This window comes from Triticum aestivum, chromosome 3A (genome assembly GCF_018294505.1).
Source record: "Triticum aestivum cultivar Chinese Spring chromosome 3A, IWGSC CS RefSeq v2.1, whole genome shotgun sequence".
In the NCBI taxonomy this organism is placed as follows: Eukaryota; Viridiplantae; Streptophyta; class Magnoliopsida; order Poales; family Poaceae; genus Triticum; species Triticum aestivum.
This window is the reverse complement of record NC_057800.1, coordinates 370,132,890-370,147,604: the sequence shown is the minus strand read 5'-3', so window position 1 is coordinate 370,147,604 and position 14,715 is coordinate 370,132,890. Positions and strand designations below refer to the sequence as shown.

General features: G+C 50.3%; 1 long non-coding RNA gene and 1 pseudogene across 1 annotated transcript; both read right to left on the bottom strand.

Annotated features, from left to right (window-relative positions):
- Window positions 1-2,515: 2,515 nt before the first annotated feature.
- On the bottom strand, window positions 2,516-8,702 carry LOC123056911 (cation/calcium exchanger 1-like; annotated as a pseudogene).
- Window positions 8,703-12,787: 4,085 nt separating this feature from the next.
- On the bottom strand, window positions 12,788-14,223 carry LOC123058340 (uncharacterized). Its single transcript, XR_006427161.1, has 2 exons — window positions 13,436-14,223; window positions 12,788-13,138 (listed from the first exon to the last, which is right to left on the bottom strand). It is a non-coding gene; the product is annotated as an uncharacterized lncRNA (long non-coding RNA).
- Window positions 14,224-14,715: the final 492 nt, after the last annotated feature.

Below are 14,715 nucleotides of genomic sequence, written 5' to 3'. Positions count from 1 at the left end.
TCAATACCTTCGGATGTGGATTCCCTCTTAATAGTACGGATATCCTACGACCAAAGGAAATAAAACGTCGGAAACTCCGTCTTCGATCTTTTCGCATAGAGGGAAAGCCTAACCGTCTTGCGCCACACAAAGTGTACCTGAGAAAACTATGGCGCACGATTAGTCCACGTGTGTTGTCATCATCACCAAAACCCTAAGGCAAAAGATACCCTTACAACGATGCGCACGCGAACGCCCAGGATAGCGGCATCGTGTGGCCGCATGTCCCAAAAATCCGCGTCCGTCTAGAGTCCCTGTAACTTAACTTGGCGAGAATTTATATCTCAAGGACGCGACAGCCAATGAGATGTTGCAAAGTGTAGAGAGAAGCAACGAAGCATGCCAATTGAGACAATTGACCCATCGCTGTCCAGCACCAACCACCTGCCGCCTCTCCACTTCTCCAGTTGTCGAATCCCATACGCTCATGGCCAAAATCACTATTCTGACCTTGTCAGAAATCTTCAACACAAAATGACCTCTCCGAGAAACTATTTCACGATCTGATCCTTTCTGAAACGCCAAACCTTGTGGTGTTACTGTTCAAAATAAAATCACCGTACTATTCAACGTTGCTAGCTGGCCACGTGGCAAGTTGAAACCCCGAGGTTGCCCGCGTTGGTAGAAACGCCATACCTGTTGGCGTTCCTGTTGGACGTGGAAAGGCCAAAGTCCTAGGCGTTGCCCTACTGGTCCATTGCTACAACTAGCATCCAGCATGCATGCATGTTACCTCGCCGGCAATGCATGAAACAGTTTGACCCTTCTTCCGATTGATGCATGCATGTTATACGTACCACCGACAATTCATGAGACAATTTGACTGATCTTGCGACGACATTGATCCAATGGCTGCATGGCAAGATTGTATTCTCCTACACATGAAAATGCAACAAGCATATGAGTGAGGTGCATCGTCGTGGCCTCCAAGGGGCAAGATCCCAAGAGAAAATGCAACAGTTGATTATTTATTCCACGGAATTAAGCTCTGATTGACTGACCAGGCCTGTGATTGTGATCGATACATTAGTTAGAGAAACTCCAACACGTCGACCAAAACAAACGACCATTTTATCCGTTTTTTATCTGTTTGGATCGACCGCCCGCCCGGCGTTCGCCCTGTTTTTTTAGTGCGCCCAACGCCCGCAAGGTCGCAGCCCATTTCATGCCTGTGCAGAAATTTAAAAGGCCCGTGGCAATAGATCATGGCATCGCCCAAAGTTCATGCTGGCATCATGCCAGCGACTCCAAGGCCCGCTCTGCGGGCGTCAGCTTCTTCTTCTTCTTCTTGGGCGGCACCACAGTCTTGTGAGGGGCGCGGGGCTTACCTTTGCCGAAAGGGGCGGGGTGAGGCCGGACGAGGCGAGGTAGGCGAGGCCGGCGGTGGCATCGAGGTCGTCGTCCATGGCTCGCGGCCGAGAGCGCGGGCGGGCGTGAGGTTTTGGGGAATTGGAGGGAGAGGCTGTTCGTTTTGCCACCGACTGGCGGACCAGGGAAGGAGTAGGCGCGCGCTGCGTGTTTGCTTCGTGTCCGCGCCAACGCAAACAAGGCCCAAAATTGAGCCAGGAATGGATCGACAGGCGGACGAAAAACGAACCGCCTTCATTTGGGTTGGTGCATTTTCTGTCTACGGTGATCTAAACAGACACGCGTAAATAAAATGGATCAGCGCGCTAGAGTTGCTCTTAATTAAGAGGATGGAAGGGTGGATCGATCACATGCATGTTGCATGCAGGTGAGCGTCGTTTAATCAGGAGAGAGCGACATCATTTGTTCTCTAGCGCATGTTTATATATGCATCAAAATCAAAACTCAAAAGTATGTTGGATGCTAGTTGTAGCAATGGATCAGGAGTGCAACGCCTAGTACTTTGGCGTTTTCACGCCCACCAGCAACGCCAACAGGTGTGGCGTTTCTACCAACGCGGGCAACTTCGGCGTTTTGACTTGCCACGTGGCCGGCTAGCAACGCTGAATAGTATGGCCTACTTTGGACAGTAACACCATGAGCTCATGAGGTTTGGCGATTCAGAAAGGGTTAGATTGTAAAATAGTTTCTAAAAAAGGTCATTTTATGCTGAAGATTTCTAATAAGGTCAGAATAATGATTTTGGCCTATGCCCATCGTACAGAACCCCATCAAATCAAATCGAATTAGGAGGCATCAGATTTTTGTTCTTGTACCCCTAAAAAACAGATTTTGTTCTTGTATTAAAAAAGTTAAAACATTGAGTCGCGGTTGAGACCCTTAAAATTCCGCTTACGGAAGCCGATAATTCTGCCCAAAAAAGGAATTCGAAACGCGATTCGACTTTATCAAGCAAGTTGTGGTTGGAATATAACTGCCTGGCCCTTCCTCTTCCCTTCCGTCATTCCGTATATAACGGCCCCCTCTCTTTGTTGCATCTCCCTCCATCTCCATTGCTCGTCGCATCAAAAACCCTAGCTAGACCATCATCCCACTTTACCTCCGGGAATCAACCTAGATCGATGGCTAGGGTTCCCTCCGCCGTAGTCGCCTTGGTGATCTTCGTGGCCTTGGCCGTGTTCGCCGGCGTTGCCTCCGCCGCTGAGGTGCCCGCCATCGCCCCAGCCCCGGTCTCCGGCGCGTTGGTGACCACAGTCTTGGCACCGCTCTCAGCATGTTGCGCCGCCGTGCTCCTCCTCGCCTTCCTCCGCCACTGAGACGCACGTACCGTCGTTAGATCTACCGGTACACTAGTTGAAGTGGAACTAGCTTGATGGTTGGGAGGCGTGTTTCGCCTTTGTGCGAGGATTTGGTTTCGTGTTAGCTGAGGATTTGAGAGGTTTCTACCATATAATTTTATATTGGCCATGTATGTACTTTACTTGTTAGCCTGATTATTACGGATTTATGATATTGTTACTGTTGTCACGATTATGTTCGCTCAGCTATCATCTGTGTGTTAAAGATTATTCTGGTGTGTTATATAGTACATGTTTGCTGATCCGTTATAACTGCGACGACATCAATCAATCAATCAATCAGACAGATATAAAAAGAAGCAGGCTTGTTGAGAACGATAATCTCTAGCCCATTGTGCTGTCGAGTTTCCATGGTTCCAGATCACTCGCGGTTTCTTGTTTGTGGCATGTTTGGTGTCCCACCCCGACACGAAAGGAAAAGCGTGAGGATCTCCATGCCGGCTTTTTTCTGCCAAGGCAACAAAAAAAAAGACAGGACCAACTTTACGAACAGTCGCATGCTGTACGTGTGACTTTGAGTGGTGGCGGTCCTGTTTCTTTCACATGGGCAGCAGTTGGGGGTTCGTCGTGAAACAGAAAAAGCTTGGCATGCAACCACGTTTACGTACTGTCTTGTGGTTCTTACCCTAAACAATCCTCTAGTCAATATGCAGCAGCAGCTACAAATCCACACTATGCACGCAGGGTTGAACAGGAAAGAGAAATGAAATACTGGATTCACGACGCTTGTTAAGCGACCTGCCTGCCGATCGGGTCTCTGGGACTCACGCAGAGCCTCTAATCCTTCTCCAACGACCACAGCGGGCCGATGCTTTCAAGCCACATCGACAGGTGTCCAACTCTCAAGCCAGAACACCAGTAATAATCAGACTTATGATGCTCAAACCCTTGTGTTCAAGAGGTAATAGCACCGCAGGTCCTTGAACTTGTCCTTCATGTGATGATTTGATCCTTATATTTGCAAAAGTGGATTATTTGGTCCTGAAACTTGTCCTCAAGGTGTACATTTGGTCCTGAGCCAATCATGAGCAGCCAAGTGGAGCCAACTGGACCAAGCCAGTCAGCGCCGCACTTTTGCATTTAGCTCCCTGTCGTTTATCGATTTCAACTCGTGGGGAAATCATCTTGATGCCAACCAAAACAAGCAACAATTACACCACTAACTAATCCATCGGTAATCACCTACAGGCTAATACTATAGTACTAGCTAGTGCTACTACGACTGTACAAGCATCTGATCTATCAACTATCATCCTCCATCTACGTACATCAGTGGTCGCCATTGACGGGAGCAGAGCAGCTTCCTCTGTTTGCTGTCGTCGCTACTCGAACCAGAGGCCGAGGTTATCGAGCACTGTAAGACAATAGGCTTTGGGGGGAACCGGCACAACCCTCTAGGTGTGGCCTATCACACATATATATATATAATGAGGTGGTATAAAACGTTACAATATACACATGTAAATACAGTCTAACACCCTCCCTCAATCTTAGCCACTTTCTAATGAATCTAGAAGGGTAAGATTGCGCCTGCAAATCTCAAACTGTGGCAAAGGCAATGGCTTGGTGAAGATGTCAGCAAGTTGATCCTTGGAAGAAATAAACTTGATCTGTAGTTGCTTCTGAGAGACACGTTCACGCACAAAGTGATAGTCAACTTCAATGTGTTTCGTTCGGGCATGGAATACCGGATTTGTAGAAAGGTGTGTAGCACCGATGTTATCACAATAAAGAACAGGAGGCTGTGATTGGGGTATACTTAACTCCTGAAGCAAGGACTGTATCCAGATGATCTCTGATGTGGCATTGGCCACAACCTTATACTCAGCCTCAGTACTGCTACGCGAGACAGTAGCCTGTTTCCGAGCACTCCAGGCAATCAGGTTAGAGCCAAAGAAGACAGCATAACCCCCGTTGGATCGCCTGTCATCCGGATTGCCAGCCCAGTCTGCATCAGAATATGCTGAAAGACAACCAGAGCCAGACGGCCGAATATGCAAACCATGAGCCACCGTGAAACGAATATAGCATAAAATCCGCTTAACAGCAGACCAATGAGTGTCACAGGGTGACTGCAGATACTGGCAAACTCGGTTAACAGCATAGGAAATGTCTGGTCGCGTGATCGTCAAGTACTGGAGCCCACCAACAATACTCATGTACTCTGTCGCATCAGAAGAAGAAAGAAGCACACCATCAACAGCATTGAGCTTATCAGTGGTAGACATGGGTGTAGTCGTCGGTTTGCACTTAAGCATCCCAGCTCGCTGCAACAAATCCAGAGAGTACTTCTTCTGCGTCATAACAAGGCCAGCAGCACGAGAAGTAACCTCCACACCAAGAAAGTAATGAAGCTTCCCAAGGTCCTTGACCGCAAAATCAGCACCAAGTGAGCGAACAAGCGCAGTAGCAGCCGACTGAGAGGAGCTGACCAAAATGATATCATCTACATAGACCAACAAGTACATAGTAACCTCAGGCCTTTGAAGAAGAAACAATGAGGAGTCAGCAGTTGATAATGCAAAACCATGAGCACGAAGAGCCATTGCAAGACGAGCATGCCAAGCACGAGGAGCCTGCTTCAGACCATAAATTGCCTTGGACAGACGACAGAGATGATCAGGGCGATCCGGATCAGAGAAACCCGGAGGCTGGCGCATGTAAACCTCCTCCGCCAAGACACCATGAAGAAAAGCATTTTGAACATCAAGCTGACGAAGAAACCAACCTCGAGTAACAGCCAGAGAGAGAAGAAGTCTGATGGTAGTAGGCTTGACCACTGGACTGAAGGTGTCTTCATAGTCAAGTCCAAAACACTGTCGAAAACCACGAGCAACCAGACGAGCCTTATAGCGCTCAATGGACCCATCAGAATGCCTCTTCACTTTGAAAACCCATTTGGAATCAATGACATTTACCCGTGATTGTGGAGGAACAAGAGTCCATGTCTGATTGCGAAGAAGCGCTTGATACTCCTGCTCCATGGCCTCTCTCCAATGAGGAATGCGCATAGCAGCTTGATACGTGCGTGGCTCAGAGGATGGATCTGCGAGAGCAGCAGACATGCACGCCGCTAACCAAGCAACTGTGCCATCGTGACGTTGCTTAGGCTAAAAAATGCCACTTCGACTGCGCGTATGTGGACGTAGAGCAGTAGCAGGAGCCGGCGGAGGCGAAGGTGACGGAGACATGACGGTCACCGGAGATGCAGGAATCACCTCAGGCGAGCTCGGGACAGACGACTCCGGGCTGCATGGCGAAGACTGGCCCGACGACAGGGGCTCAGAGGCCATGGGCGAACCGAGAGTGGGCGAGGCCAGCTCCGGTGACACCGGCCCAGACGGCCTTGGCGAGGCGAGAGCAGGCGAGGCCGGCCCTGGTAAGAAGGGCCCAGACACCCTGGGCGAGGCAAGGGCGGGCGAGGCCAGGCCTGGTGATGACTGCCCCGACGCCCTGGGCGAGACGGGGACCGAGGAGGCCGGCCCAGTCGGCGGGGTTGCAGGGCGCGACGATGGCGAAGGCAGCCCAGAAGCCAGAGGCGACCGGGCCAGGACGTCGATCGGCCGTGCATGAGCACGGAAACCGAGGCCATGCAGGGGCGCCATGTGCTCCTCATGCACAACAGAAGGTGCCGAGGATGAAGGCGATGGCGACGAAGAGGAAGATGGCACTTTCAGAATCTCCAAACGAGCCCCACGACCAGTGCCTGCACCATGGTTAGGCAACAATAGAGGAGAATATGCAACATCATCAAATTGGTCAGAAGCAACAAAGGATGAATGCATGACAGGTGGCTCGGTAGTGGACACAGGGAGTTTGGCAAAGGGAAAAACATGCTCATCAAACACAACATCCTGAGAGATGTAGACACGATTAGTGGGCACATGAAGACATTTGTATCCTTTATGAAGAGAGCTATAACCAAGAAAAACACACTTCTTGGAACGAACCTCGAGCTTACACTTGTTATATGGACGGAGATGGGGCCAGCAAGCACACCCAAACACCTTGAGAAAGGTGTAGTCCGGTTGTTCATTAAGGAGAACTTCAATGGGAGTCTTCATATTCAAAACACGAGTGGGAGTACGATTGATGAGAAAACATGCAGTGGTGAAAGCATCACTCCAAAAACGAGGTGAGACCACCGTGGAGACAGTCAGAGGGGCAGCCGGCGCGGTGACAGAGGGCGCGATGGCCGCGGTTGACGCCGCGAAGCCTGCCAGCGCGACGTCCTCCGCCACCAGCGGCGCAGTGGCCGAGGGCGCGACAGCCGCGGTTGACGGGGCGGCGGCGGTGTGGGCCACAAGCGCCTGCCCGGGCGAAGTAGCAGCCGGCGGGAGCGCGAAGAGGGAGCCGACGCTCCGTGTCTCGATCGGCGCCTGAAGGGAGGCGGCATCCAGCGGCCTCGAGAGAAGTGCCGCGAGGGAGGCCGGCAGAAAACCGGTGGCGGTGGAGCCGGACGCAGCGGCGGACGTCATAGCAGTCGGGCGACGGCGACGGCGGGCGCGGCGGCGGCGGCGGTTTAGGGTTTTTAGGCGGAAGCGGACGTAACCTAGCGTGATACCATGTAAGACAATAGGCTTTGGGGGAACCGGCATAACCCTCTAGGGGTGGCCTATCACATATATATATATATATATAATGAGGTGGTATAAAACGTTACAATATACACATGTAAATACAGTCTAACAAGCACGCGGACGCCGAAGAAGGCGAGGTAGATGACGATGAGGCCCACCCCGTCCACCCGGTCGAGCCGCATGCCCCTCGCCGGCACCACCACCAGCACCAACGCCAGCCCGGTGCACAGGAACCCCACCGTCTCGTACACCGCTGCGTCTGCCAGGAGCGTGAACGGCGCCAGGTACCGCGCGCCCGCCGCCAGCGTCAGCGAAAGCCTCAGCCCCACCACCGTGTTGAACAGCGGCCCGGCGCAGCAGGATGACACGGCCATCTGCGCATGGTCGGGGCCCCTGTGCGTCGCCATCGCCATGTTGGAGACTAGGTCGCCCAACGAGCCTCCGCATGCCAGCACCGTCACGCCCAGCATGCTCGCGTTCGCGCTCACCATGTACGGTACCCGATGACCACCAGTTCGCGCCACCAGTTCACACCAGGGTGTATGCCCAGAGCCCCAGAGTATGCTCATCAGGAACCCCACCGCCAGCCACGCCACGCGGGCGCCCGTGGGGAGGGGACGCGGCGTCCGTTGTGGCCGCGACGAGGGCCGCGAGAGGAGGCCAAGGACGCCGCCGGCGAGGAGGATCGCGTGGTCGTCGCTGTTGTGGTGGCGGCGTGGCGCGAGGATGATTTCGCCGGGTTGTGCGAGGTCCATGTCGTGGCGAGGAGCACGAGCGCCAACGCGGCGAAGGCCACGGCGCAGGGCCGAGACCAGCGTACGCGGCGATGTCCGAGAGGGTGAGGCGGCGCAGGAGGTACAACGGCATACGGAGCTCGCACACGAGGTAATGCAGGCAGGCTGCTGTCGTGGAGCCTGCGTGATCTTGGAGGAGTAGGACGGTAGGGGAGGTACGTCGTCGTCGTCGTCCTCTAGGAGGAGCGATGCCGCGAGGTCGGGGTGTGGCGGTTTCCCCGGTTCGGCGCAGCACTGGGAGGTCCAGACGAGGATGACGTAGGCCACGTAGATGGACACGAAGGACGCGGTCACCCAGACGTTGACCGTGCCGCTCACGAGCATGCGCACAAGTTGCAGAGCGCGAAGAAGAGGAAGCAGAGGTCGCGCACGAACCCGCGCATCTCCACGACGGCAGCGAGCGCGACGACGGTGGTCACGAAGAGCGCGCCGACCAGCGCGCCGTTGTCGAGCGAGAGGAGCGTGACACCAGCGAGGGCGTGGGGCAGGCGCAGCGCGGCGAAGAGCTCTTCGAGCGACAAACAACCAAAGAAAGCCAGGGAACAAACAACCAATGAAAGCATGCATAACTTTAATTAGTTTGGTCTTCTAGCCTGAATGAATCTTCCAACAGTTCAAAAACTCCACGGTCACTATCTTCTTCTGTTTTGCAACATGCAAATTAAAGCAGGCAGCGTTGCAGCAACGAGGGGTACGCCTTCGTCAACCTCACGACGGCCGACGCGGCGCGCGGGCTGCACTACGCCTGCACGGACGTCGCTGGAACCGGTCGCTCGGCAGCGGCAAGATCATCAACATCGGCGCCGCGTACATACAGGTAACGAATGTGCACGCACGCACAAAACTCCTCCATGTCGTCGATGCATGCTTGCATTCATGCGTTTGTTCTCTGGCACCGTGAGCCCTTGGTCTTTGCAGGGTAGGCAGAGGCTGATGAGGCATTTCAGCCGCTCCACCTTCGCGCGTCACACCGATGAGTACCTCCCGGCCGTCTCCTCGCCGCCACACGACGGTGCCACCGTCCCGCCCCCGGCCGAGCCTAGGCACCTCGGCCGACGTGTTCCTCCGCGCGTCCCCGCTGTCAAGCAGCTGGCATGGGTGCGTCGAGGCGAGGCTACAGAGAGCTAGCTATCCACTCCAGCAGAGGTATCCCGTGGGTTAATCTCGATAAATAGAAAGGGGCTAAACGCAAAAATTGTGACACTGATCGGCTCGGCCTAGCTGGCTCCACTTGGTTGTTGTTGATTGGCCCAGGACCAAATGTGCACATTGAGAACAAGTTCAAGGATCAAATAATCCATTTTTGCAAGTTTAAGGACCAAACCATCACATAGAGGACAAGTTCAAGGACCTGCAGTGCTATTACCTTTTGTTTCAACCGTTTCTTTTTTTCTTTTTGCTGGAATATTTTCGACCATTTCTTGCTACTAAAAGATGGAATCATGCCATAAAATTCATGTTTGTCCCCACTCTACACAACCCAAATACTCCCTCCGTTTATAAATACAAGTCTTTCTAGAGATTTCAATGTGGATTAGTTACAGATGCATATAGACGGATTTTAGAGTGAGATTCACCCATTTTGCTCGGCATGTAGTCTATACTAGCGGGTAGCGCGCGGCGGCACGCCGCGCTACATGGACTAATCAGCTATTTAGTTATTTTGTAATTTTTTGTAAGTCGTCCCAAATTTGATTGTGGTAAATTACTTCATACAAGTGGATGGTACATCAAGTTGGTACATAGGTAGGAGAATTGTGGCGAAGTAGTTTATACAGGAAACGGTTCATCTAGTTGGCACATACATAAAAGATTTATAGTATGTAGTAATATAGTGGGTACTGGGCGCATAAAGATGTTGATCCTCAGGCTGGATTTGTCTATGTAATGTAGTGGTAGAGAGACGAAGCTAGTTGTTTTGCTCTTGTTTGTGGTGGTTCGTTTGGAGTGTAAAAAAATGTTCAGTAGTTGGATGCATGTCTTGGTTTTAGACGGATCGGCAAGATATCAAACTGGAGACAAACTTTCTCGAGGATCCTTGTTCGTGTTGATTTGTCTTGCTGAAAACTTGCTTTTTGTTCTTTCTATATTTCTAACTCTTCATCCTTGGTCCTGCTCTATTCTTACGCGGCCGAGTAGCGCCAGTACATTGTCTTCAAAGCATTGTAGTTGTGGTCATCGATGATTATGTTGTGAAGGCACGCCGCTCCATACTGATTGTTGTCTCCAATATGAAATTTTGTAGAAAATAGCAAGAAATGTATCCGTGGTGAAGAAAATATAGTCTGAACTAAAATCCATCCAAAAACCTTTTTTCTATGCATAGAATTTTTAATTTTATTTCTGCCGCGGATACGCTGTTACAAATCCTCTTCCCAAGACTGAGCCCCTACCTTCTGCAGAATGCGCTACAATGGGCTCTGCCCAACACTACCAAATTCATAAAGAGATGGTCCAAGAAATGGCCCCAATTCAGAAACTAAGGAAAAGAAACCGTCTGAATTCCCTTTATAATCCCAGAGACAAAAAGTGCAGCAGGTTACACTTACACACGCGTTGAGCAAATTAGGAAGTAGAATAGGTTTTACTGTCTTCTATGACATCTCCCTACAAAAGAGATACAGACGGTTAAGGAAAGAATGACACGGGAACCGGAAGCCCTCCACTGTTTTTCTTAAAGACACTTGCTCATAATATACGATTGCGCGCAGTTTACTATTTGGCAATACTTCAGAAATGTACTCCCTCCGTCCAGAATTACTTGTCACAAGAATGAATGTATCTAGATGTATTTTAGTTCTAGATACATTTATTTCTATGTGTTTTTGCGACAAGTAATTTCAGACGGAGGGAGTAGTAGCTACTCCATCCATAATCCATCTAATTTTCCTACATTTCCTCCATGATTAGATCAGACCAAAGAAAGCTACGCTTGGCAAGCTTGAACTTTCTCTTGACCGGCACCGAAATTTAGTGCCAGGATGGAGGTATGGTTTCCATGGCGAAGAATGGTTCTAGGTTAGTTAAGCCCCTAAACCTGTAGAGAAAACATATCAGTGCTCTCGTGAAAAATGCAAAACTGATAGAAAGATAGCTCAGACTGGTCATAGTGGGGAGTAACTTATACTAATGTCATGCATATGACACTAGTTTAAGTTACTACCTCCATAGTGCAAAGTATCTTAGTAGTAGTGTCATAGATTGTTTTATTTATTGCCTTATAGATTCGTTTTACCTCGGGAAGCGCTATGTTACAGTAACATATTATGTTACTCCAAACACTTCTCTCCTTATTAAATACTTGCCACATAAACAAAATTGTCTTGAGATGTGTTAAGTTACTACCTAAGTTACCCCCGCTATGGCTAGCCTCACATTATTACCCAGAGAATTGCCTAGTGAATGGTGCCATACATTCGCTATTGAACATGAAAATGCTAACAATTAGTTTACACAATTCTCTTTCCGTCCTGCCGATCATTTACTTCAGTTATCCACACTGAAATTAAAAGAGCAACTCCTCTAGAAAAAGGATCCAATTGACAAAGAAGAATCAATTAGGTAATCTGGATAAACGGAGAGACACCACTGCAACTCAACCAGTGAAGTTCAGCTACTGTCTCAAAATGCAACTTGTTCCATCAGGTTTTCTGTTGACTTCACGCCAACATTAACATCGCCCTTATCTGATGAACTCTCTAAATTTGAGGCCTTGGGAACATTTGGGTTCTTGAAGTCCTCCATGATGTTTATGCTCATTCAGAAAGTTGCTTCACAGATGCCTCATCTGTAACAACCTAGGCATGTGTACAATAACAACCTGCCTCTCAAACTATTCATAAGAAAGCACTATGAGATGCAGAGTCGCCGAGTGGAAGGCAAAAAAACCGACAGTGCATCAAAATTTCAAACTATTCACAAGAAAGCACTATATGTAGATACATTAAACAAAATCCAGCAAACATATAACTTCATTCTCAAGTTTGTATCCCTGTCGATTTGATTTCTACTCCAAGGCATTAAAACAAACTAATGTGCATGGAAAGAGATCTGACAATATTTTGTACAACCACACTTCAGAACATCAGCTCGAGGCGTGAATACAAACAAAAGAAGCACAATAAAAAGAAGAGAATTAGGGACAGAGAATAATTTCCGAAATGTCAACTTCTAGCTAGAGAATCGGAGGGGCGGGAGAGAGACCATACACATCAGCCACACGGGCCTCGACATCGCCTGCTCCGCAACGTCCAACCTTCTCTGTCGGCGTGGTCAGCATGTCGTCTTCTGTGAGCTGCAACTGCTTTTCTTCAGGCAAGGAAGGGGAGGCCGCCCGGCAGTGGTGCGCGAGGTAGAACTCGCCCGGTGAGACAGCCAGTGATGTAGACCGGACCTCGTGGCGAGATCCGATCCGTTGTTGCGGCCCGACCTTTCATGACACTTCACCTTCGGCAGTAGTAGCCTCTCGCCCGCGCACGTGATATACGCGAAGTAGAGGGATTGAACCTTACGGTCCAGCACGAGAAAACCAATCTCGACGACGGTACTCATGCGCAAAACAGTTTCCACGAAGAGAAATCGCAACACAGAGGTTTTCTAAAGCTTCCTTCGAAACTTAGGGATTTTTAGAGCTTCCTCCAAAACTCGATATGGGTATTTACCCTAAGAACACATCGTGTCTATTCATAAATCATAACCTCCTCTTTACAATGGCCGACCTATGGCTATTTATAGTAATATAGCTGACCAAACCATGGTTTGGTCTAACACGCTAGCCACACCCCTAATTCAAGGAAAACACAAACTTGACCTACCAAAACATACTAACCGACTTGGTTTATCTAATCCGATCTAAGGAAACAAAAGCAACGACGACTTGTTTGATGGTGCGGCTTCTTGTGCTATGTGTAGGTGGACCCCATCCTGTTCCTTTTAAAGAAAGCAATTCTTCAATCTTCATAGTCGTCCACGAGTATACTCCTTGATCGGGTGGCCGCACCTGATGGAAAACGTACTTGGTCAGGACTCCGTACAGGACTAATATCTTACGGATGCACGTGGCCTTGTTTATCTCTGGACCAAACAAAAACTGATCAAATTTGCATGCAGATTCCTTTGTTTGCTCAATCCTAATTCTACACGTCATTGCTTGCATGCATGGATGACTTGGTAACATGTGTCTAGCTCGTTTCTTGACATGCACATTCCTCCTCTTGTCAGTGCAATGCAAATTAGTAGTTTCACTCGTAATAATCGAGACAAAGTGTTCTGCATCTTCAGATGAAATAACAGTAACCTCGGTAGTGACAGAACACGTGGTCGTATCAGCCAATTGCCGGACCGAAGCAGCCGGCTAGAGTATGGCCGTGTGCTAAGTGAGACGGCCAACAGAGGAGGAGGATCAACGTCAGGTGGTAGCACGGCGGAGCGTCCCCTCCGCGGATGCGCCATCGGTGGCCCCCTGTCCTCAACATCCGCGACGGCTTCCGTGACGGTTCATGAGCGTACGCCGAGATGTCGAGGTGGACGACTACGATGTGCGCCGAGGCGGCCCGCGGTGTTGCCGTCTTGTTCTTCGCATGCCTCGGCGCCGGTGGCGCTGTGCCAACGCCCTGCCGCCAAACTGGATGTGCGAGCTGCGCACCCTGCCGCCGCACCAAACGCCTGAGCAGTATCCCTCCCAGCCAAAGCTGCTCTCGCGGTAGCCCAGAGCACCGGACCGTGGCCTTCCCATTCCGGCGTAGTACCCTCCACCACAGCGCCGCCTAACCCTCTTGCAAGGGCCCACGACGACGACGACGGGAACGACACGCCGTCACGGCCTAGACGCACTACTTTCCATACTCCTGCGTGCGACATCACGTCAGCCACGCGAAGAGGAGATGGGGTTCCTACATGGGAGTTGGGAGGGAGATATGGGGGCCTGGTGATGGCATACAGCCGGCGGTAAGGTGAGGCGTGGGAGCTGCTCTAGTTTGGTAGCGGGGCGATGCAGAGGTGAGGTGGCCGGAGCGAGCGCTTTTATACACGGTGAGCGGCGCAAAGGGAGACTTCGAGAGAGATCGCAGAGGCCAGCTACTAACACAAACCGATTTAAAAACTGAAACGTGGCGACGAAAGAAACAACCGTCAAAGTCACATAGTAACGTGGCCACATGCATGAGCCATGCAAAGGCGCGTGGAACAACACCAATCCACATGCCTCTATAATGACCACGTGAATTCAACCATCCCAGCCCACAGTGAATCTATCTATACCCCTACTAATAAAGCAAGGTGCGTTTCTTTAAAATTTTCATCCGTTCACCCATATTATTATTTTTTTATTTTTTGAGATTCAATTCTTTTTTATATTCGAGGTGGTACTAAAAAATATGTATGTGCTGAATTCTGTTCGTGGGCTTCCTTGTAGTTCTTCTTTTTCCGTGCATCCCCTGCATGGGCCAAACTGGGCCGTTTCGGGAGCAGCAAAAAAATAGTAGCCAGTTAGAAAAACAAGCGATCAAGTGAGGTTTGAACTCACAACCTCCCGTGACACAGAGGTGTCCCCAGCCAAACGAGCTACCTTGCCTTTTT